The 22,754-nt window shown below is 53.8% G+C and overlaps 1 protein-coding gene across 4 annotated transcripts in view; it reads right to left on the minus strand.

The window, feature by feature from the left end:
• AKT2 (AKT serine/threonine kinase 2) overlaps positions 1-19,322 on the minus strand; it is a 52,119-nt gene extending 32,797 nt beyond the window's left edge. For 2 of the 4 annotated variants that reach the window (XM_073795871.1, XM_073795870.1), the window contains exon 1: positions 19,150-19,322. The gene's annotated coding sequence lies outside the window, so the exon portion shown is untranslated. Of the gene's footprint in view, positions 1-11,420; positions 11,505-19,149 lie in introns of those variants that run through there. The other 2 variants (XM_033846102.2, XM_073795869.1) reach the window with 2 other exon arrangements.
• Positions 19,323-22,754: the final 3,432 nt, after the last annotated feature.

Below are 22,754 nucleotides of genomic sequence, written 5' to 3' on the forward strand. Positions count from 1 at the left end.
GCCTTCCCTCCGGACAGCCCTCCTCTGAGGCCCCTCAGGCTGCTCTGAGGGTGGAGCCAGGGCGGGTGGGGCGAGACCTGCCCTGGGGCCCAGGCTGAGGGGGAAGAGGTGGCCATGTCCCCAGGGAGCCCAGTCTTTGGGGGAAAGGACACGAGCTTGCCCTCAGAGCCCACTCCGGAAGGAGCACAGCTCCCTGGCCTGTGGCCGGACACTCAGGACACCCGTGCTGAGCAGAGGCAGCCCCTCCACCCACCGTCACTCCTGGCGGGGCGGGGTGGGGCGGGAGGCAGGCGAGGAGCTGCAGCTCCGCCCCCTGCGTCACTCCCATGCCCCAGCGCTGAGGTCACCTGGGCTGAATCAGACAGCCCTGGGCACCTGAGGGAGTGCTCAAAGCTACCAGTACCTGCCTGCCAGCCCCAAACACACATGCGCGCGCACACACACACACACACACACACACACACGCACACGCACACGCACACGCACACACTCCCTCTCTCGCTCGCTCTCTCTCACTCACTCACTCTCTCCTTTCCAAACCAAGGAGCCACCAACCTGCCACCTTTAGCAAACTGAGTACCCCACCCCACCCCAACACCAGGCCACCTCATATCACTCCCACAGCCTCAGTTCCCTCCTTGTCCCCTTGTCCCCACCAGATGACAGAGGAAAGCAAGGTCTCAGTGCTCCGGATCTTCAACAAGAAAGGAACCTACTGCGTGTACACTTATCTGGGGCCCAGGAGCCAGTCCTGGGGGCTTGACCGAGGCCCTGGTCCCCTCCCAGAGACCTCTGCTTCCGTCCTCAGGGACCAGCAGCCAACAGACTGACGGACGCCGAGGCCGCTGCTTCGTCTCAGGTTCCCGGGGCAGAGGGGAGAAAGGGGGGAAGGCAGCCACCAGCTGGGCCCCTACCTGGAGCCACAGGCCTGGACAGGGGCCATGGAGCTCAAGGCGCCTTTCGCCTTTCCTGGCCTGGGGTTATTTGCGGACAGCAGGTCAGGAGCTACGGTGGCCCCCAGAGAAGTGGCAGCTGGCTCTGGGGACACCGTGGGCATCAGCTTTCTCTTGTGCCCCAGGGGAGCTGGTGGGTTGGACACACTACTGCCTGGCATGTGACGGTGGCAGGCTGCCCGGGCCCCAGGCAGAGGGAAGGGAGGTAAGTGGGAGGAAGCCGGAGGAAGACAAGATGGACAGTGACAGGGAAGTAAACAGCGGGGGAGAAATCACGTTCTGGCCTCTGAGCTGCAAAGACAGGGTCCAGCAGGGGCTCTGTCCCCCAGCAGGTATGGCTGGCACCTCCGGGGCTCACACCCACAGACTGAACACACCCAGGACCGCCAGATCTTCGCTCCCAAACATCCACCAATCTGTGCTTCAGTCTTAATGGGACCAGGGTTTCCACCCCAGCCTCCCTACAACGTGGCTCAGGTCCAACGCTGTCCTCTCCCAGGAGGACTCACCCCACCTCTTCCCCAGCCTCCCATCCTCCCATCTGTCTCCCTCAGCACCTAGAGGGACCCTCAAATCTGACCCGTGGCTTCCCCGGGGCCTCGGGAAAGAGCCAGGCTCCTCAGCTTGGGATTCCAGGCCCCTCAGGCCCTGGCCTCTGCTGCTTCCCACCCCTGCTCCGCCCGTTGTCCTCTCTGCCCGTCCACCGGCTTCCTGATCCTTCCTGCCCCGCCTCCCCTCCCACCCTGGCTTTCTCCCTGGGTTCCCAGCCTGTGCTCTCAACCCCTGTACTCCATCCTAAATCTGACCCTGTCCCTCTCTGTTCAAAACCCTTCCATGGCTCCCCAGTGTGCTCAGAACACAGAACAAGGTCCTTTCCCACAAGAAGGCCCGGCATAAGCAGAAAGGCACCTAGAAAGCTCTCAAGAAAGGCTAATGACTGTGACAATGATTACCACACCAGCCACTACCCACCTCCCCAGCCCCTCCTCCCCGACCCTCACTCTCTGCCAGGCTTCTGGCACTCAGGTCCTTCCCTCTGGCCTCCATCCCCAACACCTTCTGTGAGTTCCCCCTCTTCCTTAAGGTCTCAGCTGAACCAATGCCTCCTCCAGGAAGCCTTCCTGACCTCAGAGGCTGGACTGGGTCCTCTGCATGCACCTCCTCGTCAACTCTCCCCACATCTCTAAACACTAATTCAGCGCACCAGCCCGGTGTCTGGCTCTCTGTTGAATGCACAATGAACGAACCCAAGTCTCCCCAAAAGATCCCCAGCCCAGGACCGGACACACCCTCAGAAACAATTCCAGAATCTATTCACGCCACCAATCTTTTTCTGAGCATGTCCTAAGCTCCAGACTCTGTCCTGGGTTCCAGAGACAGAGAGTCACTAAGACACAGCCCCTGCCTTCAGGAAGCTCACATTCCAGTGGGGGAGGCAGACAGTACACAGGTCACAACATCAGGTGGCAGCAAAGAAAAATGAACAGGGGAAAGGAGGGCAGGGAATGGGTGCTGTGTTAGCCACGCTGTATGAAGGACAGGTGAGCCAACGTGTAGGGAGCAAATTTCAGGCAGGGGAAGAGCAAGTGCAAAGCCCCTGAGGAAGCTTGGGAAGAAGCTTGGGGAATGTGGCTGGTACAGGGTAAGGAGCCGGGGCAGGGAGCACACTTGGGGCCTGGAGGCAGGCGTGGTGGGGAGTTAGGGAATTCCTCTCCAACACGGGGGCCAACACTGCACCTTCCCCTGGTACGAGCTCAGCTCAGAATAGGGCTGGGTTCCCAAACAAGGCTGGGATGGAGAACCCAGAGTCCAAAGGAAGGGTGGATGTGTAAAGGACAGGGGCCTCGTGTCCAATCTCAGCTCTCACCTCCCCTCCCCTCCCCGCCCTCCCCAGCCCAGCAACTTCACCTCTCGGAGCCTCCGTGATTCAGCAGCACCAGGGCTGTCAGCAGCATGAAAGCACCCACTGTGTGCAGAGGCTCGGCCCACTGCCTGGCCCCAGTGAACACCCAAACACGTGGCTGAGCAGAGAGAGGTGAAGGCAGCCGGGTGTGGCCGAGAGTGGTCAGGGTTGCAGAGTCCAGGAGCCAATGCCAGCTGGGTGGCCTTGAGCGTGAGGGCGCTCCTCCAGAGCCTCTCCTGATCACTCCCAGCCGTCCCACCAGAGGGCCATGGCCATGCCCAGGGCAGGGCAGAGGCTGAGAGAGGGGAACTGCTTGCTTTGGGTCTCCCAGCTGAGGAGCTCGGCACACCAGAGCCCCTTTTTACATTCTCACTTCAGCAACTAAAAAGCCAGCAAGCAGCAGCTCGGGCGAGGGTGGGGGAGGAACTGAAAGAGCCCCTGCATCCTGCCTGGATCCTGCCCATCCTCCCGCTGAGGGTGGCACGTCAGCTGAGGTATCTGTGACGCAGTCCTGCAGTGACGAAACACCATCACCACAGCCAAGAAGATGGCCTGCTCCCTGGGGAGCTCCCGATGGAGGACACCCAGACCTGCCTCTGGAAGCCAGGCATCAGCACAGCAGGGGAGTGTCTGCATGGCCCCACCCCACCCACTGCTCCGTAGGGTGTCTGGGCTTCAGTCGCTGAGGGTCTGGGCAGGAGCTACAGCTGTCAGTTAGAGGTGAGCCACCTGGGAGGCAAGGTGAAAAGAGCAAGGGCACCTCAAAGGAGAGGACACTCACACAATGAAGGAACGCACACAATTTCATTAGTTATGGGGAAACGCAAATTGAAACCACCCACCAGGATGGCTAAAATTTTAAAAACTGACAACTCCAAGCGTTGTCAAAAACGTAAAGGAATCGGTACTGCTGGGAGTATAACATGGTTCAACCACTATGGAAAATTGTTTGGCAGTAACAATTAAAACTCAATTAAAAACTACCCCATGAACCAGCAATTCCACAGCCCTCTAACAGAAATGAGTGCCTTTGTTTACCAAATGACATGTACTAGAATGTTCACAGCAGCAACATTCACAGTAACCTCAAAACTAGAAACAGACCAGGTATCCACCCACAGGAGAATGGATAAACAAACTAAGGTAAAATTCATAGAGCACAACACCACACAGGGACCAAACCACTGATACCTACAACAGGGATGAAGCGTAACAACTTTACACGGAGTGAAAGAAGCCAGATGCCAAATGACACATCAAGTATGAGTCCATGGACAGCAAGTTCACAACAGGCAACATGACACCATTTGTTTCTCACTTGTAAAACTGTGCAGAAGATCAAGGAAGCAAATAACCAAAAGTCAGGAGAGTTGTTACATTTGGGAGTAACAGAGGAGGGAGGTTTCTGGGAGCTGACAATGTTCTATTATGATTACAGAGAATCACAGCTTTACAGTTATTTGTTATACTGTACTGTATAAAATACGTTGAACATCTTTTTCTGTATTTTATGATGAAGTCACAATAAAAAACAACCTGGGTTTGGGAGTCCAGAAGATATAGGGGAGCTAAAATCAGGCCTCCTGGCTTCTGGGGCTCCCCCCAACCCCAAGGCTGGCTTGCCTGGATTTTCACCTCAGGGCCAGTCACCAATGAATAAGGAAGAGGAATCTGGGGTTCGCAGGCTCTGGATTTCAGCCGCAGGCTTTGCTGCTCCTTGGCTGTGCAGCTGCAAGCGACACCCCCATTGGCCTTAGCACTCCCATCTGTACAATGATCTGGCCGGAGGAGGGACGCGCACCCCGGAGGGGCAAGGCTGGAGTGTTGGTGAGTATGTTTAACACAGAAGAAAGCTGAAAGGGAATGAAAATCACCATCCACAGTGGTCAGCTCTGAGCAGGGAAAGGAGAGGTAACTGGAGATGGGTCCCTAAGGGCAAGGTTTGATGTTTTAAATATCTGCTAAGTACATGGATATCACTGACTCGTTCTAGTGTATATCTTAAACACTCTAGTAATTTTTTTTTTTAATTTTAGGACTTTTATTTTGGCTGTGCCGCGCAGCATGCGAGATCTTAGTTCCCCGACCATGGGTCGAACCTGTCCCCCCTGCATTGGAAGCACAGAGTCTTCACCACTAGACCGACAGGGAAGTCCCTAATTTTAGGACTTTTTATTTCTGTCTGCCTCAGAGGTCTTATTTCTCAACGGTTTCCAAACTGTAGCTCTCTCAGAAGCTTCATCTCACCTTGCTGGAGTCACGTCCATTAGAGGTGATTTACAGGATGACACAGGGCCACGGGAGACAGGCCCTCAGATGACTGCCTCGTCCTAGCTGGTAGCCTTGGGAAGGGACTGGGTCCTGGAAAGGGTCCTCCCAAACCTCTTTTCTCATCTGTAAAATTAAGGTCACGGTGGCTCCTGCTACTAGAGGGACCGTGTGGCCTAGATGAGCAGCTCTAGTGCTCCTGTCCTCACCCCTCCTACAATCTGGGACCCTGTGACCACCTGAGTCAGAGCAAACCCTCTCCTCTGCTCAACCCCTCCCAAGTCCCCATCTCACCCAAAGTAAAAGAAGCCAAAGTCCTTTCAGGAGCCCAGGACCCTATTCTGCATCATCCCCCGCTTCACCTCTCTGAACCCTCCATGGCACCGGTGCCTCCAACACACCTGGACCCCCTACCTTGGGGCCCTTGCACATGCTGCCCCCTCAGTCATAAGTGTCTTCTCCAAGTATCCGTGGGGCCCTGCCCGACTTTCTTCAGCCTCAGCTCACATGTCTCTTTCTTCGTGAAGCCTCCATACCCTCCGTGGTCAAGAGGACCTCCCGTTATCCTTTATGAAAGTAAAGCGCTCATCATCACCGCCTCGACTGTACATATTTACTTGTTTACAAGCTTACTGTCGACCTCTCTCCACTGTGATGTCAGCATGGTAAGGGCAGGGGCTCTGGCCTGCTCGGGCACTGCAGAACCCGATCCTCACAACCTTGAGCAGTACTAGGTCCACAGTGGGCACTTAATAACTATCTGTGGAATGAACGTGAGTAAGAGTGAAGCTCTGGGCCCAGAACACGTTCAAAGTAAGTTAAATTCATTTCCTTGCCCCTTGTCAAGTCCTTTTTCTCTCGCCCCCTCTCCCTGACCTGCTTTCCATGCCAGACAGCACAGATGGGATAAGGAGGCAGGAGGGGGAGGCAGAGGCTCTGCATCTCCTGCAGCTGCAGACAATGGGGTGGGGCTCCGTCCTGACACCCTGACCCCCCAGGAGCCTCTGTCACCTGCTCTGTAATCTGCACCGCACCTACAAGTCCCAGGAGGACTTGCTCAGGAGAGAAATTCAAAGACAATATGAACCTGTGGTTCGACAGGCAGTGTCTGCCGGTGGGAATGTGGGAGGAAAGGCGCACAGGGCAAGAGAAACGACTCCCTCATTCACCACCCGCAGCTCTGTGAACTGGACCCGTGTTTTGTGCGGGCACTTTAGCAAAACTGATAAAGTGGAAAATGCACATGTCCTTGGAGCAATTTCTCTTGCAGAAAACGCTTATGCAGGTGCACACAGGTTCTCAGGCAGGGTTACTCAACCTCGGTACTAGTGACATTTAGATAATTCTGGTCATGGGGCTGTTCTGCCAACTGTAAGAGGTTTTAGCAGCATTCCTGGTCTCTACTTGCTAAAACCAACAGCTCAACCTCCCTCGGAGTTCTGACCATCAAAAGTGTCTTCCGCCATGACCAAATGTCCCCTGGGGGCAAAGCCATCCCCTCGGTGAGAATTGCTGTTCTGAGAATACTGTTGCTGGAATAGTGAAACCCAGGAAGCAAACTAAATGCCCACAACAAGGGTCTGGTATCGTCACAACGGTTAATATGATGCCAGTACGAAAGAGCCAATGCCTACGCAGCACCTGGCACACGCCAGGCACACCTAAGTGCTTTGTACATGAGAATTCGACTCTCGCAGAAACCCTATGCGGCAGGCACTCTTTAGCTGAGTGTTTTTTTTTTTTCCATCTCCTTCTATAATTATATTTAAACTTTTTCTTTTTCCTTTTTTTGGCTGCGCCACACGGACTGCAGGATCTTGGTTCTCCAACCAGCGATTGAACCAAGGCCCCAGGCAGTGAAAGCAGAGTCCTAACCACTGGACTGCCAGGGAATTCCCAAGGCGCTCTTATTATCATCTCCATTTTTATGAAGATACTAAGTCACAGGGGTGAAATAACTTGCCCCATCACCTGATCAGGAAGTATGGAGCTGGGCTGGGACCACAGGGGCCCAAGTGGCCTGTGGAGTTAAGGCACACCTGGATTCACGTCCCTGCCCGTCAACTTTATAGCCTCCCCAAGTCTCAGTTTTCTCTGCAATGCAATGGGGATGACAGCAGGGCCTCCATCACAGGCTCATGTGTGGGAAGAGCCCAGCAAAGCACCCAACCCTCGGTGAAGGTCCACCCACCAGAGAGAACATGATGCAACCTCAACATGACATGCTGACACTGCCTGTCAGCGTTCAGTGTGCTCACGGCACAAGACAACGTCGACCTGGTCCCTTTCCGAAGCACAAACGTGTATGCACCACATCACCTCAATTCCGATATGCTTATTTTTTCACAGGCTGACAATACTGAGATGGACGTGCATCTCACAAACCACGTATAAACTTCATCTGCAGCATCCTTTTCAGAAAAGTGGTTATGTGATCAACAGTGGATCTTACGGGGAACGGTGTCTTCCACGGGAGGGCACGAGGTATACGTTAAACGTCATGTGCAGAGAAGGAACTGTGCCAAAGAGCCAACAGAGGCAGAATAATGGGAGCAGGAGTGAAGGTGACCTCGGGAACCAAATGCATTTCAACCTCAGCTCCGCCACTTGCTGTGTGACGTTGGGCAAATCACTTCCCCTTTCTCCACCACGGTTTCCTCATCTGAAGGTTAGAGATAACAATGGAGCAAAGGTCCAAGGCTGCTGTGAGGATTAAATGAATTTATCCACATAAAGGCCTTCAAACAGAGCCCAATACGATGACTGCTCAACACCTATCAGGTGTTAGCATTTCCCCAGCAGGTGGAGACATGGGGACCATCACTTCCTACATGACACGCTTCTGTAATGTGAATTTTTACCTATACTGCCTCTTTGGTAAGAAGGCAGTATTGAAGACACTTTTTCTTCTCCTGAGCACTACATGCTCCCCACAACTGCCCCATCTGTCTACTTGGAGCAGGTAAGACTGGAGGCAGGCTGAAGACGTGGGTGGGCTGCAAACAATACTGGGACAAGAATAAGCACCAGAGCAGACTTCCTTCTCCTCCCTGCCACCAGCCGCACACTGCCCTGCTCTGCCCGCCTTTCAGCACCCACAGAAATCATGTCAAATGTTTGAGTCTGCCTGGCCACAGACCCGTAACACTCGAGAGCACCATGTCGCAGTTAGAGGGACCCTCCAGAAACAGCTCTGCTCTGGGATCACGTCACAGGCCCTTATGGAGGCCACAAAGGCCCACTTGAGGTGGCCCCTGCCTGTTCTCCAGCCTCATTGGTAAGCATGTTCTCCCTGCCCCTCCACTGTCCCCTTAGCTCTTTGCTCGCTCTCTCTCCCTCACCCCAGGGCCTTTGCACATGCTAGTCCCCCACCCATCTTCATCTGCCAAATCCCTGTTTCCTCAGGGAAACCTGCCCTGACTGCCCCCTGCCTCACAAGTCACAGACCTTCAGAGCTCGGCTTTCCTGTCCCCTCACAGCACTTACCACCTCTACCGTGCTCAGTCACTCGTATACTTAATTATCCACCTCCCACACCAGACTCAGAGCTCCGCGAGGCAGAGACAGGGCCTGTCCTGGTCTGTACTGTGTCCCCAGCCCCACACAGCCAGGGCCAGGCCCAGAGCTTTCATCAATTCAGGGTGGGGGTGGCAAACAGAACCACAGCTTCTGAGCTCAGAGTTCTGCCAAGTGGAGGGGAAACAAAAAAACTTGCATTCACTCATTCCACAAGTATGGCACCCATGCTGCGTCAGCACTGCTCTGGTCCCCAGAGAGTCAGCAGTGACCAAAACAGAACTCCCTGTCCTGGAAGAATTTATGGGGTGGGGGGCGGTTGGACAGGCATTGAAACAAATAATTTAAATAAACAGATAAGTTATACAGTACACCAGAAGGACAAATGTTATGGAGAAAAGAAGTATACAGAAGACTAGGTGTGTGGGAAGCGGGCGAGGGTTTCCAATTTTATAAACGGTGGTCAGAGCAGGGCTCACTGAGACAGTGGAATCTGAGCACAAACCTGAAGGAGATGCGGCGGCCACTTGGAGACCTGGGGAGAATGGGCCAGGCCAAGGAAGAACAGCGCCAGGTGTGGCCTGCGTGAGACACAGGAGGCGGCGGAGGGGAGCGAGGCGTGTGTGGCTACAGAGGAAGCCGGGGACCTGGCTGGGCAGGGCCTGGGAGGCCACTATAAGGGCTGTGGCTAGGATTCCCCGGAGGTCCAGTGGTTAGAACTCGGCACTCTCACTGCCAGGGCCCGGGTCCCTGGTCGGGGAACTAAGATCCTGCAAGCCTCGCGGTGCAGCCAAAACAAAAAACAAAAACAAAAACAAAAAACCAACAAAGGGCTGTGGCTATTGCTTGGAGAGAGATGGCAAGTGTCAGCTTGAAGGGGGTGCAATGTGTGGAATCCCCTGGCCCCAGGGAGGCAGGAGCTGTATCCCAGCCTTCTCCTCCAGGAATTGTGCCCGGAAGAAGCCCTATGCACTGGCCTGACACTCCCACCACCTGGCTCACTTGGGGACCACAAGGACCCATACTTCACAGATGGGGAAAACTGAGGACAGGAAGGCTGGACAGCTAGGACACAGCTGAGGAGACCGAATCACGGTGTCCCAGCCTGAGCCTCTTCCACCTCCCTCTACCCTCACTCTCAAGAAACCGGGCCCCTCCCACACCCCAGCCAGCCCTCTCTTACCATCCTCGATGCCCTGCAGAAGAACAGGGCCACCCTGCCACACACACACACACACACACTCTCTCTCTCTCTCTCACACCGCCCCTCCCATCTGGCTGAGGGGTTCCTCCCTCACAGGAGCGGCTCCGCACCGCCATCCTCTGCCTGCCTCCCCAGCCGAGCCCTGAGGCAGGGCCTGGTGGTGTGAGTCCCCACGTCATCCCTAGGGCACCTTGGAACAAACAGGCAGGATCCTCACCAGGGCTAATATTTACTGAGTGCTCACAACGTGCCAGGCCTGGATTCATATTAATAATCCTCACAGCCACCTTGTGAGGTAGATATTATTACTATCCCCATTCTTTGGAAGAGGAAACAGAGACCTAGAGAGAGTAAATTGTGTGCCCAAGACCATAACAGTGGGTGAGTGCAGGACATGGCTGATCTAGACAACAGAATTTTCTGTAATGATGGAAATGCGGCTACTGGGGCTAGTCCAACGAAAGAACTAAATTTTCACTTTAATTTTAACTACTTAAAATTTAAGTAGTCACACATGGCTAGTGGCTAGCATACTGGAGGTGTAGCTCTATAGAACCTCTCTTAATGAGGCACCAGGAGCCGAAGGCAGGGGCGGGGGTGAGGGCGAGCCAAGTACCATGGATGCTCACAGGCCCAGGGCTGGACCGTCCGTCCCCTGCCGGTGACGCTCCCACGCTCCGTCCCCTGCAGGTGACGCTCCCATGCTACACCATCACTCCCGAGCCACGACCCTGACCTGCTCACCCCAGGGAGCTGGAACAGGGCTCCGAGGCCCAAACCCATACCTGGAGTCCTGCTGGACTCAAATCCCGACTTCCACTTCCAGGCTGCAAGGGACGCTTCTCTGAACGTCAGCATCCTCGGTCTATAAAATCTGATCTTAATACCAACCAGACCAAGCATTTATTATGTTATTTCAAAAGATGACTTTTTTGACAACCCAGGGTCGTCGTGGGGACCCAACGAAACGTGCTTCCAGCACAGTTGGGGGTGAGGCCGGAGTTTTGGAAGACAGGAAGCAATTACACAAAGGTGAATTCCAAAGTCAAGGGCCAGCCTGAGCCTCAGTTAGCCAGAGCTATGGAAGTGGCAGCTATGTTAATACTGTCAGTAGCTGGTTAAAAGGAATCAGCCAGATGATTCATGACATGCCCATATTAACTTTTTAAAAAATATCATATAAATGAAAACACACAGCTAGAAAGAAAGCAGGTAACTCGCAGACACCACCCCAAAACACATGCTCAACACCCTCACCAGCCACCCCCCACCTAGGTCTCTGGACACCAGTTTGAGAAGCACGACCCTAGGGGACCCCAGACCTGCCCGAACAACCTGGGTTCCGCCATCCTCCGCTCCCTCCCTCTCCCCCAGCTCCACCACAGTGGCCTACTTTCAGTATCACCGCATCAAGGTACCTCCCACCTCAGGGCCTTTACCCAGACTCTACCCTGCCTGGCCCATTCCTGAATGCCTCACCTCAGGAGACTTCCCCAACGCCCCCCCCCGCCCCCCCCGCCATGGCCAGCTTAGATCTCTGTTCCCTTCCTCAGAGCACCAGTAAGGCAAACATTACCTCTCCGCGGCTTCCTTTAGACTAGGTGTTGCTCCCTGGTGTCCAGAACTATACATGGCACAAAGTAGGTACTCAGTAAATTATCTGGTGAGAGAATGGAATACACAAATGACCAGAAACAGCCAAAGCTGGCTCCAGAGGCCATTCAGGAATCAGTGCCTTCCACCCTCATCCCCGCCCCCTGGCCCCTGGGGAAGGACGGAGCTGGCCAAGGTCAGGGCCCCACGGGCATGAGAGGCAGCCACAACCTCTCTCCCAAACAGGCATCAAGTGGATCTAACTCACTCATTTCCAGGACAACTGAGGCTTTCCTTGTGCCAGCTCTGTCTAGAAGAAGAGAAAGCAAAAAAGAACAGAAATAACAATCCCAGAAACAGTGGCCGTGGCATTGGTCGGAGGCAGAAGAGCCAGTCTTAAAAAGGCAGACTTGACCCCAGATAGAGCTGGGTTCAAATTTCATGTCTGTCACCTATTAAAACTTTAACTTTGGGTAAATCCAATGACCTCCCGGGCCTTCATCTGGGGAGCAGAGCTGCACCGAGCTCCCAGGTCGTGGTGGGAAGCAGGCATGTACAGCCCTGGAGCAGTGCCTGGCACAGAGAGCCCACCGTGCCAGCTCTCAGCAAAACACGGGCAGTCTATGTAGCGCTCTGCACCTCAATTTCCTCTCCACAAAATGGGGTGGCTGCTGCCTACCTCACGGTCTGCCATGTGTCTGAAAGCATGCACGGAGTGCTCACAGCGTCTGGCCAAGCCCCTGCTCAGCGACGGTGCCCTCTCCAGTGGGAACCTCAGCTAAGTGGCCTGCCACTGCTTCCCTGCCAACCAACAAGCCCGAGCTGACCACATCCAGAACCCCTTCTCTGCTCTCAGGTGCCCAGCCTGACAACCTGCAGCAACAGCAGCTCAGATCCACTGAGCACCTTCTTTGGAGGCCCCGTGCCACGTACTTTCTGACACGTTAGCTCCCTGAATCCTCCCTACAGCCCCTCTCGGCAGGGATGTGCCGTCAGCTGAGCAAAATGCAACTCCAAGGGATGAAATCAGGCCCCCACCGTTGCATGGCAACCAAGACAGGAGCCAGGAGCAGGGTTCACACTCAGGTTGGCTGCTCCCAGCCCGGACCACTACACAGATGATGAACACCTTGAAACCAGGCTGCAAAGGCCTGGGGAGGGGGGCAAAGGAGCGGCAGCCACCCCAGCCCGTTTGGAAAGGGCCCACAAGGTGGCAAACCAAGGCAGCCTTGGATTTCTGGCCTCACCCTTAGAAACAACATCTGCGGAAGAGCTTCCTGGGCAGGACAGCTGGGCCTGAGGAACTTCCTGCAGGAACCTCCGACATGTAGTCTCTCCTCGGCCAGCCCTGGCTTGCTGCCCCCTGCTCCCGCACCCAGGACAGCCGGGACCTGACGTGGGTGCCGAGTTGGCAGCAGGTCCTGCCCCCGAGGGGCCAGGCCGAGCTCCCACTCCACCACCCCTCCCTCCCCTGCTCGCTCCCTCCCTCCCTCCCTCCTTCCCTCCTGGTCTGCTCCCAGGGCTGTCTCCCCAAGCTGGGCCTCCTGCTGCTTGGCTGGCTGTCCAGAAGAGCCTGCCACGGAACCACCCCACCGTGCAGCCCAGAGGCCTGGTGCTTGAGAGCCTTCCACTGACAGCTCTTGGGAAGTTGAAGAGGGGCCCAGGGAGGGGTGTCCCTGGGTCCCCCAGAGGCTTGGAGATCAACTGAGAAAAATACTCCTTTCCATCCCCCCCATCCCAAGGGATTTCTGGAGGCCCAAGGATGCATCCTCTGAAGGGCTCTGCTCCTTCCAGGAAGACACTCCAGACTGAGCCTGGGAAAATCAACAGCCAGGCTCCTGCTTACTGCGCTAAGCCTTAAGTTCCAGGCTCCGGTGTGGGATTAGAAGTCCACGGTTACCAAGCACCTTCCTGGGCTGGGGGGACTCTGGAGCCACTCTGCCCAAATACAAAGCCTGTCAGTGTTGGGGGACCCTGCACAGATTACCGAGGCTCTCCAGGCCTCATTCCTCACCCCTGCGAGGTGGGAACCACAGCTGATTCCTCCTGGGTCTGAGGGGTTTTCACTCAAGTCTCCCATGGCTCTTCACTGCACACCAGTCCTACCTACAGGCCACCTCCCCAGGGAGGCCCTCCCTGATCATTCCAGCTAAAACATGACGTCCCCACTCTCTCTTTCCCCTGACCCTCATTCATTTTGCCTTTGAAACGTTCATCACAACCTGATGCCCTATTATTCGTTTGTTTGCTGGGTACTTGCCTCCAGTAGAAGGCAGGCCCATAAGGCCCAGTCTTCCAAGCTCTAGAGCAGCGCCAGGAACATTGCAGGCCCTCAGGCCACAAGCTGAGTGGAAGGCAGAATCAGCAGGTACAGTTTTTAGCAGGTATTACTGTTGTTCTGTGCTGTTATCTGATATTAGCTGTTCGGCTGGGGAAGGGTGGGCAGAAAATCAGCCCCCTGAGCCCCGCCATCTGTCCCTAAAGGGAAAAGCCACGGGCCCTGGGAAACACGGTGTGAAAACCACAGAGGAGGGAGGCACCCAACAAGGCCTTCGCTCTTTCTACGGCAGAGATTCTACTCAAGGGGGAAGTGGGAGGCATGTGAAACTCCCTGACCGGCTCTAAAATCTACCCCCACGCCAGGCAGAAGCCTGAGAACCTCTCATATGGCAAAAGGCATCTTCTAAAACCCTAAATCTGACCAAGCTGCTCTTCAAGATGGTCTACAAGGCTCTGAGTGACCCTGCCTGCCCTCAGCTGCACCTCACCTCACCCCGCAGGGCCTCACGGGCCTCTGCGCAGCCTGTCCCTGCACCTCGCTGAGCTCAGTCCTCCCTGCAATTTTTGCACTGTGGTTCCCCCCACAACCCAAGGCTGTTCCTTCTCCTCAGGTCACCTTGTCAATCTGAGATCAGCTCAGAGGCCTTGCTGACAGCCCATCGCACCAGATTTTAATTGCCAAGCACCTCCCTTTAACCTGCCCCTTGTTTATTCAGCAGGTTCAGGGTTTGCCTCCCTCAGCTCCACGGGGGTAGGGCCTTTGTTGAGTGCCCCGCTGTATCCCCAGCACCTGAAGCAATGCCAGACACAGAACAGGTGTTCAATAAATGGTGGCGGATGAATGAAAACCTTTCCTCAGCTCTGCAATGCCTTCAGGATCAAAGCCACACTTCCTGCCCAGGCCCACGAGGCTGTGAGAGGCCTGGCCCCTGACTCCCATAAGCACTGCTGCTACCCTCCCTGTTGGAGACCACCCTTCTGCCTCTCGGCCTTCAAAAGGACTGTTCTCACCCAGGTCAAGGCCGTTACCACCACTCCTGGGAGCTATGGTGGAGAGTCAATAAAAGCACAAGTAGGAAAAGGGTTTAGCAGAGTATAACATCTGGAAAGGACCTAGAATTTCAACCTCGAGGAGGGGCTCCGGGCAGCAACTGTGTAGGAGGTGGCGGGGACCTGGGGGCTGCATTTGCCCCGCCCCTCAAGCCTCCAGAACCTCCTGTTTCCTCACCTGGAAAATGGAGATGCTAATTTCAGCCCTGCCCTCCTCCCGGTGTTACCTGACCAGGCTCTGTAACCTGGGAAGGGCCTTCAAAATCCTAGCAGAAGTAATAAGAATTACAATTGTTAAGATATCCTGAGGGCTCACCATGTGCCAAGCACTCTTCTTAAATAGTGATAACTGGAAACGTTTACTGCAGGCTTACTGTTACACCTGCACAGTTGTAAGTGCTCTCCAGAAATTAACCCGTTTAACCTTCACGACAACCTATCAGGAGGGAATTATCATCATCCCATGACACAAATGATGAAATGAGCTCAGAAGAATTGAAAACATGCTCAGGGTCGCACAGGCAGCAAGTGGTAGGGCTGGATTTGAAGCACTGAAGCACTTCAGTACAGCTCTTTACAGAGTTTAGAAACCAGGACAGCAGATTCCCGGATCCTGGCTGGGCCAGGCTGGGGGGCTGGATTCCAGGATGATGCCTGAGAGGACTGAGGGTGGGGGGGGTGGGGAAGGATCGATGCCCTCAGACTGCCACCGGAGCATTTATTCAGTGCCAGGCACCATTCTAAGAGCTCCTCTTGGATTCATTCATTTAATCCTCATGAAAGCCTGAGGGGGATGTCATTCTGAGCCCATTGCACGGAGGTGAACACTGTGGCCCAAGGTCACACAACTGGAACATGAAAGCACCAGAACTTGCACACATGCCCACTACACCATCCTTGTGCAGGGACCTCAAACACGGGTCCCCTAGTAGCTGTGTCACCCCGTATACGTCTCTCCTGCTGTTTCCTCCCGGCTCCCAGCAGACATTCTGCCCCAGGTTAAAAGATGCCCTGGCTCAACCCTGAGGAGGGACCAAGTTTTATCAGCAAGCCCAGAAACTGCTAGACTGGCTGCCGGCAGAGGTGCTCATGGCAGCCCTAGGCTCCAAGGGTGAGGGGAAGGAAATGCCCGCAGTTGGCAGGGTCTAGGACAGGAGCTTTGAGGTGACAGAGACCCTCTCCAGCTTTGGGACCATGAGCAAAGAATTCATTCAAACCCCAGTCTGGCCCCCAAGCGTCTGACAGACCTAGAACAAAGCAATTCCTCCTCTGAGCCCCAATTTCTGACTCTGAAAAATGGACAGAAACACCATGTCCACCCCTGGATTCAACTAAACCACTGTTCCAGTTACATGTTGACAAGCAGTTTACTGTGAGGCTAAACCAGGCCAGGAGTTCACGTCCCAGCTCTACCACTTCCAACTTTGAGATGTTGGGCAAATCATTTCACTTCATAGCAAGTGTCTTGGTTTCCTCATCTGTAAAATGGGTATCACACTGCTACCTAGCTCACAGGAGTCTATAAAACAGGCATAACCATACCTACTCCATGGGTGTGTTTTGAGATTTAAATGAGGTCATGGGGTACTTCCCTGGTGGTGCAGTGGTTAAGAATCCGCCTGTCAATGCAGGGGACACGGGTTCAAGCCCTGGCCCGGGAAGATCCCACATGCCTTGTAGCAACTAATCCCATGCGCCACAACTACTGAGCCTGCGTTCTAGAGACCACGAGCCACAACTATTGAGCCTGCGTGCCACAACTACCGAAGCCTGCACACCTAGAGCCCATGCTCCTCAACAAGAGAAGCCACCGCAATGAGAAGCCCACGCGCCACAACGAAGAGTAGCCCCCACTCGCCGCAACTAGAGAAAGCCCACGTGTAGAAACGAAGACCCAACGCAACCAAAAATAAATAAATAAATAAATAAAAATAAAAGAATAAAAGATAAATGAGGTAATGTATGTAAAAGGCCTGTCACATGCCTGATATAGGCTGAACATTCAATAAAATTCAGTAGGGTTTCCCTGGTGGCGCAGTGGTTGAGAATCTGCCTGCCAATGCAGGGGACACGGGGTCGAGCCCTGGTCCGGGAGGATCCCACATGCTGTGGAGCAACTAGGCCCGTGAGCCACCACTACTGAGCCTGCGCGTCTGGAGCCTGTGCTCCACAACAAGAGAGGCCGCGATAGTGAAAGGCCTGCGCACCGCGATGAAGAGTGGCCCCTGCTTGCCGCAACTGAAGAAAGCCCTCGCACAGAAACGAAGACCCAACACAGCCAAAAATAAATATTAAAAAATAAATAAATAAAAGAGTGTTGTTTCTAAATTTAAAAATAAATTAAAATAATAATAATAAAATTCAGTAGCTCTGGAAATGATTTGCCACTCTGTGCCTCAGTTTCCCCTTTTAAAGTGGAGATCATGACAACAGTACACAAAGCTCTAGGCTGTGGGCATTCTGCAAGTTAATCCACGTGAAGCATTCTGAACAGTGTATGGCACACAGAATGCACTCAATAAATATCAGCCATTGGTCTCAAGATTATTGTTTTTACTACTGTTGTTAATCCCATCAGGCAAACCCTCTAAAAGCTGGCAGACCAGAGAAAGAAACCCCTGGCGCAGAGAAATTCTACAGAGCCACCGTGGCCTCACAGAGACTCAGGGACCGTTCTCTCCAGCAACCACAACCCATGGGAGCCAGTTAGCTAGGAAGCTGATGATGTGGACCAGAGCGACTGTCTGCCCCCTTTGACCACATCACCAGCCCACATTAGCTGGGTCAATCAGGGATTATGGCCAGCCCTCCGGGAACTCCAGACCCAGGACAAAGGTTACCGAGCAAGCCAAGGTCACAGGCTGGCCTGAGGAGCCAAGCTCCCACCCAGCAACCACAGTGAGAAACCAGATTAGTGGGGGATTTGGCCGCCCCAAGTCCTTGGCCTCCCTGGGTCAGTGTGGGGCAGGGGCACCGCCACCAAGTCCCCTTGGCCTATGCAGAGAGGAACAGCTGGGAAAAGAGCACTCAGCCTCATTGCCGCCTAATGGTGAAGCCAACTGTTATCGCCTGGTGGGGAGCGTAAACATGATGAGCGGCTGGACCAAGGAGACATAAACATGTGTCTGGCCTCATAGCCAGGATGGAGGGGCCTGGGGTAGTGCCTGGCCCCTTGGCACCCAGCACCAACCACTCTCAGGCCAGAGCTCCGGATGCTTCTCTGACAGAGGAAGAGTAAACAAGGTTCAAGGGCAGACCATGGAAGACCTAATTACGCCCAGGCCTCTTGCTGAGCCCAAGTGCCTTCCAAATGAGAGGAAAGGGGTGCTCAGAATTCTAAGGATAAAGATGTCCCAGCCATCCTCCCCTCGGGGAGAAGTGTCCCTCAAAGCACTCCTTCCTCCCAAGTCTTAAGCAGATTCAGGGACACAGATCCTCAAATCCAAGCTCCATACCCCTCCCCTCCCTAATATGGAGCCGAAAGCTCAGAAAACAAGCGGCTTCTAAGACGTCTCCCCCAACGCCCCAGCCAAAACCACTGGAAGAATTTGCCACAGAGGTGTCCCAACACACCTTAAAATAAGGTTTAATAACATGAAAAGGTTCTAGGGTAGACAGCAGTCCCACTGACCATCCACTTCCCCTCAAAGTCAATAAGAAGTTCAATAAAGGGTGATTCCCCCTCCAGCTCAGCGTAAACCCCCCAAGCTCCACCCACCAAACACAGGAGGCAGAACCCCCTCCTCATCGCTCGGCATTACAGCGCTCCCAAAGTAACTCCCCTGAACACCCACTCGGGCCCGTCCCCCCGCCGTCCCTCAAAATTATAAACATCACAGCCCTCCTCCTTTGATATACCGCGGCTCTACGTTCTAAGGATGGCTCCCCCCAGGACCTCAGTGGTACAACCCAGAGGGCGCTACCCGGGCCACACTAGATACAGCTCTCTCCCCAGAAGCCCCTACCTCTCCAAGCACACTCTAGGAACTATTTCCACAGCCCCCTACACTTGGTAAGACGCGCCCCCTCAAAGGCTTAGCCTTCGCACACCAGGCGGGCTCTCCCCTCCCAGCCCACTGGCTCAACCCCCAGCTCAGCACGCAGGGGTCTACGCCTCCAGCCCTTCAGTGGTTCGGTCCCCACACTTTGATATGCGCCCCCTGCAGCTTCAGTGGTACTGCCCGCCGCCCCCGCCCCCTCGGGGCTAGCCCAACCGCCCCCGCGCAGCCTCCCCAACTCAGTCCCGGAAGGGGGGGGGGGCTCAAGGACTACGGTCCCCGCCCAGTGGGCACCGGTGGTACGGCCCAGCGCGGCTTTGCTGGGGGTCCGGACGCGACCATCGCGGGGGGGGGGCGCTTGGGGACACGCGCTGGCGCACTCACCTGTCACCGGCAGCCGCCCAGCCTCTCTGGCGGGGTTCTACTCCTGCCCATCGCGACGCTACGCTTGATCCCGCTCCTTGTGTTTCTGGCGGCGGCGGCGGCGTCGGCAGCACCAGCAGCAACGCCTTAGCGGAGCCAGGCCCAACGGCTCGCGCGGCGCGGCCCCCCCGCCCCCTCCCCCCAGCCCCCGCTTACCGCCCCCTCCCACCCTCTGGACGGAAATACCGCCTTCTCCCGCCACAAACAGGAACTGACGTGAGAGAGGGAGAAAGGAACTCGAAGAGAGCTAGAGCGCAAGCGCAAGGAAGGGGAGGTGGCCGACTCAGAGAAGGGCGCCTGCGTACATTAGGCAAGCTTGAACCCGTGTGGGAAAGGGATGTGCCTCGCGCAGGCGCCGGACGGAAAAAAAAAAAAAAAAAAAAGATTGCGCAGGCTCAATAAGACTCTGACGCCCGCTCTCCCTGGAGGCTAGCCGCGATGATATTTCCCGGCAGCCCCTGGTCCTTATTTACATACGCTTTGATCTGGTTTTACTCCGCTCTCGCCTTTAGTTCAGGTTCCGAGGCTCTTAAAGAGCCTTGGAGCGGGCGTTAGGAAGGGTTTCCTTTTCAGTATTTCCTCTCATGGTTGAGCACAGGCACTGAAGCCACACAAACCCAGCTTTGCATTTCCTTACTGGTGACTGTGGGCAGAAGGCTTTACCATTTTCTGTGCCTCAGTAGCCACATCTGCAAAATGGAAACAATCATAGCTGCGTCCCTGGGCTATTTTATGTAAACAGAACGGTGTATGTCAATTAGATATGCTATAACTCCAAAATATTAATCCTATCTGTTCATGATATATATATGCAATTAAATATGGGGTATAACTTTTTCACGGGGTAACTTGGGCCTACAAATGCCTTAAAATCGCCCTGGAAAAAAAAAAAAAGAGCACAGATCCTGGCCCGTGTATTAGCTAGTGTAGTAGACAGCTGTGAGACATCCGGATCCCAGTTCCTGCTCTCTCATGGGTTGGGTGGGGCTTCCTACTTTATGAGTTTGGGTTCTAGTAATACCACACAGAAGGCCTGGCTGGGAGTTGAAGAACCCTGGGTCCACCTAAGTCTGCAAGAGTGTCTCAGGCAAAGTCCTCTCAGGGGTGGTAGTTTCCCCAAAGGTAAACCTACTGCTGGAACTAGCCCTCTGCTGGTGGGTCTCCAGCTTGGAACTCTTTGCTCTGTGTTCCTAATTCCTGGTCTTCCCCCATCACACTCTGACCAGAGCCTCCCCCCTACAGCCCTGACCATTTTAGCCTCTCACTGCCTGTTAACAGATCTGTCTTCTCCATTGCACAGTGAGCCCCAAGAGGGAAGAGTCCAGGACTATCTCAGTCATCGCTGTGTACCTAACACTAACCAGCAAAGGTCCTGGCACAGAGTGGGCTCTCGAGGAATATTTGTTTCAAAAAGTAGCCCTTCTGCTCTGATCTAGACTCAAGGTTACTCTGGCCTACTCGATTTACTCCACTCCAGCTCCATAGTCCAGCTCATAGTCCATTCCCCTACCTCTAAGTCTTCCTGGGCTGGCTCGAATCCCTGCCCCTCCTGGGAAACAGGATGGATTACAAGACACAGAGATGTCACTGAAAGCTTCCGTGTGCTTGTGTCTGAACTTGTAGGGGCACTAGTAGTAAAGGGTGATGGCTTTCAAACTATTTTAAGACCTAGTAGGAATTCCCTGGTGGCCCAGCGGTTAGGACTGGGCACTTTCACTGCCAAGGGCCCGGGTTCAATCCCTGGTTGGGGAACTAAGATCCCGCAAGCCATGGCGCAATCAAAAAAAAAAAAAAAAAAAGACCGAGAACACACAGATGTATACTTACAATCCCGTGAAACAAAAGTGTCACCAAAGGGAACTCCCTGGCAGTCCAGTGGTTAGGACTCTGTGCTCTCACTGCTGAGGGCCGGGGTTCAGTCCCTGGTTGGGGAACTAAGATCCCACAAGCTGTGAGGTGCAGCTAAGGGAAAAAAAAAAGTGCAACCAAATGCTATTTACCCTATGTATGATGCACTCTGATATTTAATATTTTTTCCAGTGCTGTTTGAGACCCCGCTGAACTAATTTTCTGACCCACTAATGGGTCGTGCCTTGCAGTTTGAAAAACACTAGTCTGGGAGCGAACAACACTTACTTGCTTTGGAAATAGATAGGCCCTAGTTCTAATCATGCCTCTCCTGTGTCCTTGTCAAAATAACATCATTTCTCTGAGCCTGCCTTTCCTCGTTGCAAAACAGTAGCAACAGAATTCATTTAGCAGTTACTACAGGCCAGGTTCTGTTCCTGACACAATCTCACCAATGCTATCCTGTTGCTGTCAACACAATCTTGGAGGTTAAGTGGGACAGTATGTTAACGGGCTTGCTCAGGGTCCCAGGACAAGTTAGGGCTGGAGGTGGGATTTGAACTCAGGTAGTCTGATACAAGAGCCTGTGCTTTACACTCATATCATGCCGGAAAATGAAAAGTAATAGCCCTACTTCTGTCCCTTGTGTTGCTTTGGCAAACCACTTAATTATTGTTTGGGGGTCTCAGTCTCTCAATTTCCACATCAAGGGTGATTGAGGAGAAAATTTCCTAAAACCCCAAATTGCTCTCTACCCTCTAATCTATTCTGTGAACTTCCCGCCTATGACTATAAATATGGGCTGCACAGGCACTCTTCTGGGGAGAAGGGCCCAAAGCTTCTCATCTTTAGTCTGCTCAAAGGCCTCTTGATTCAAAAAAGATGATGAAGAATCCTGCCCTGAGGGATGGAGAGGGCATCTCCTCAAAGTCCCCTTCTGTCCCCAGGGAATGGGAATAAGCCCCTAGAGTTCATTTCAACCCTACTCAAAGATTGCGCTCCGATGGTGATGGGGCAAGCTGCCTGGGCCAGCCATAAAGAACCTCCTGGTAGCCCCAGATGGGGAGGCTTCCACTCCACCCGACAAAGTCTGGAGGGGTCTATCCCTGGCAGTGGCTCTGGCTGGGGGGACCCTCCCTGCTACATGGGTGATCAGGAGATACAAGCAGGAATACTCAGATTTCCCCTTTCTTCATCCTAAGCAGAGCATTTTCAAGGGAGAAACTCCATAGCATTGATCAGATTCCCAAAGAAGACTGGAACTGTTAAAAAAAATTTTTTTTTATTTAAAAGAGTTTCCCACACTATACAGAAATGTTGAAATAATATCTTTGACGCCGCAGCCAGAAGTTACTAAGCCCCACCCTAGATGCTACTGTGTTGGAAAGATCCTTTTAGAGTCATTTTAAGTGTTTGGCAGTAGTACAGATAAGGGATTCTGTAAATGTTGGTTCCAATTTCCTTTTTATAAAATGTTTTATCGTTCAAAAATTCTAATAGAAGATACCATGCACCATGCACATTCAACTTTTTAACACATCGCAGATTTCCAAAACGTGTAAGGTGAGGCTAAATGTGCTTTAGTGCAAACCTTGGGATAAAACTTTTTCTACTCTTAAGACTGAACACCTTATCGATCTGCTCTGACCACATAGATGGCTTCTCATCCCGCATGAAAGAAAAGCTAAAGGCCTCACCATGGTCTTCAGGGACCTATG

This window comes from Tursiops truncatus, chromosome 19 (assembly GCF_011762595.2).
Source record: "Tursiops truncatus isolate mTurTru1 chromosome 19, mTurTru1.mat.Y, whole genome shotgun sequence".
Classification (NCBI taxonomy): domain Eukaryota; kingdom Metazoa; phylum Chordata; class Mammalia; order Artiodactyla; family Delphinidae; genus Tursiops; species Tursiops truncatus.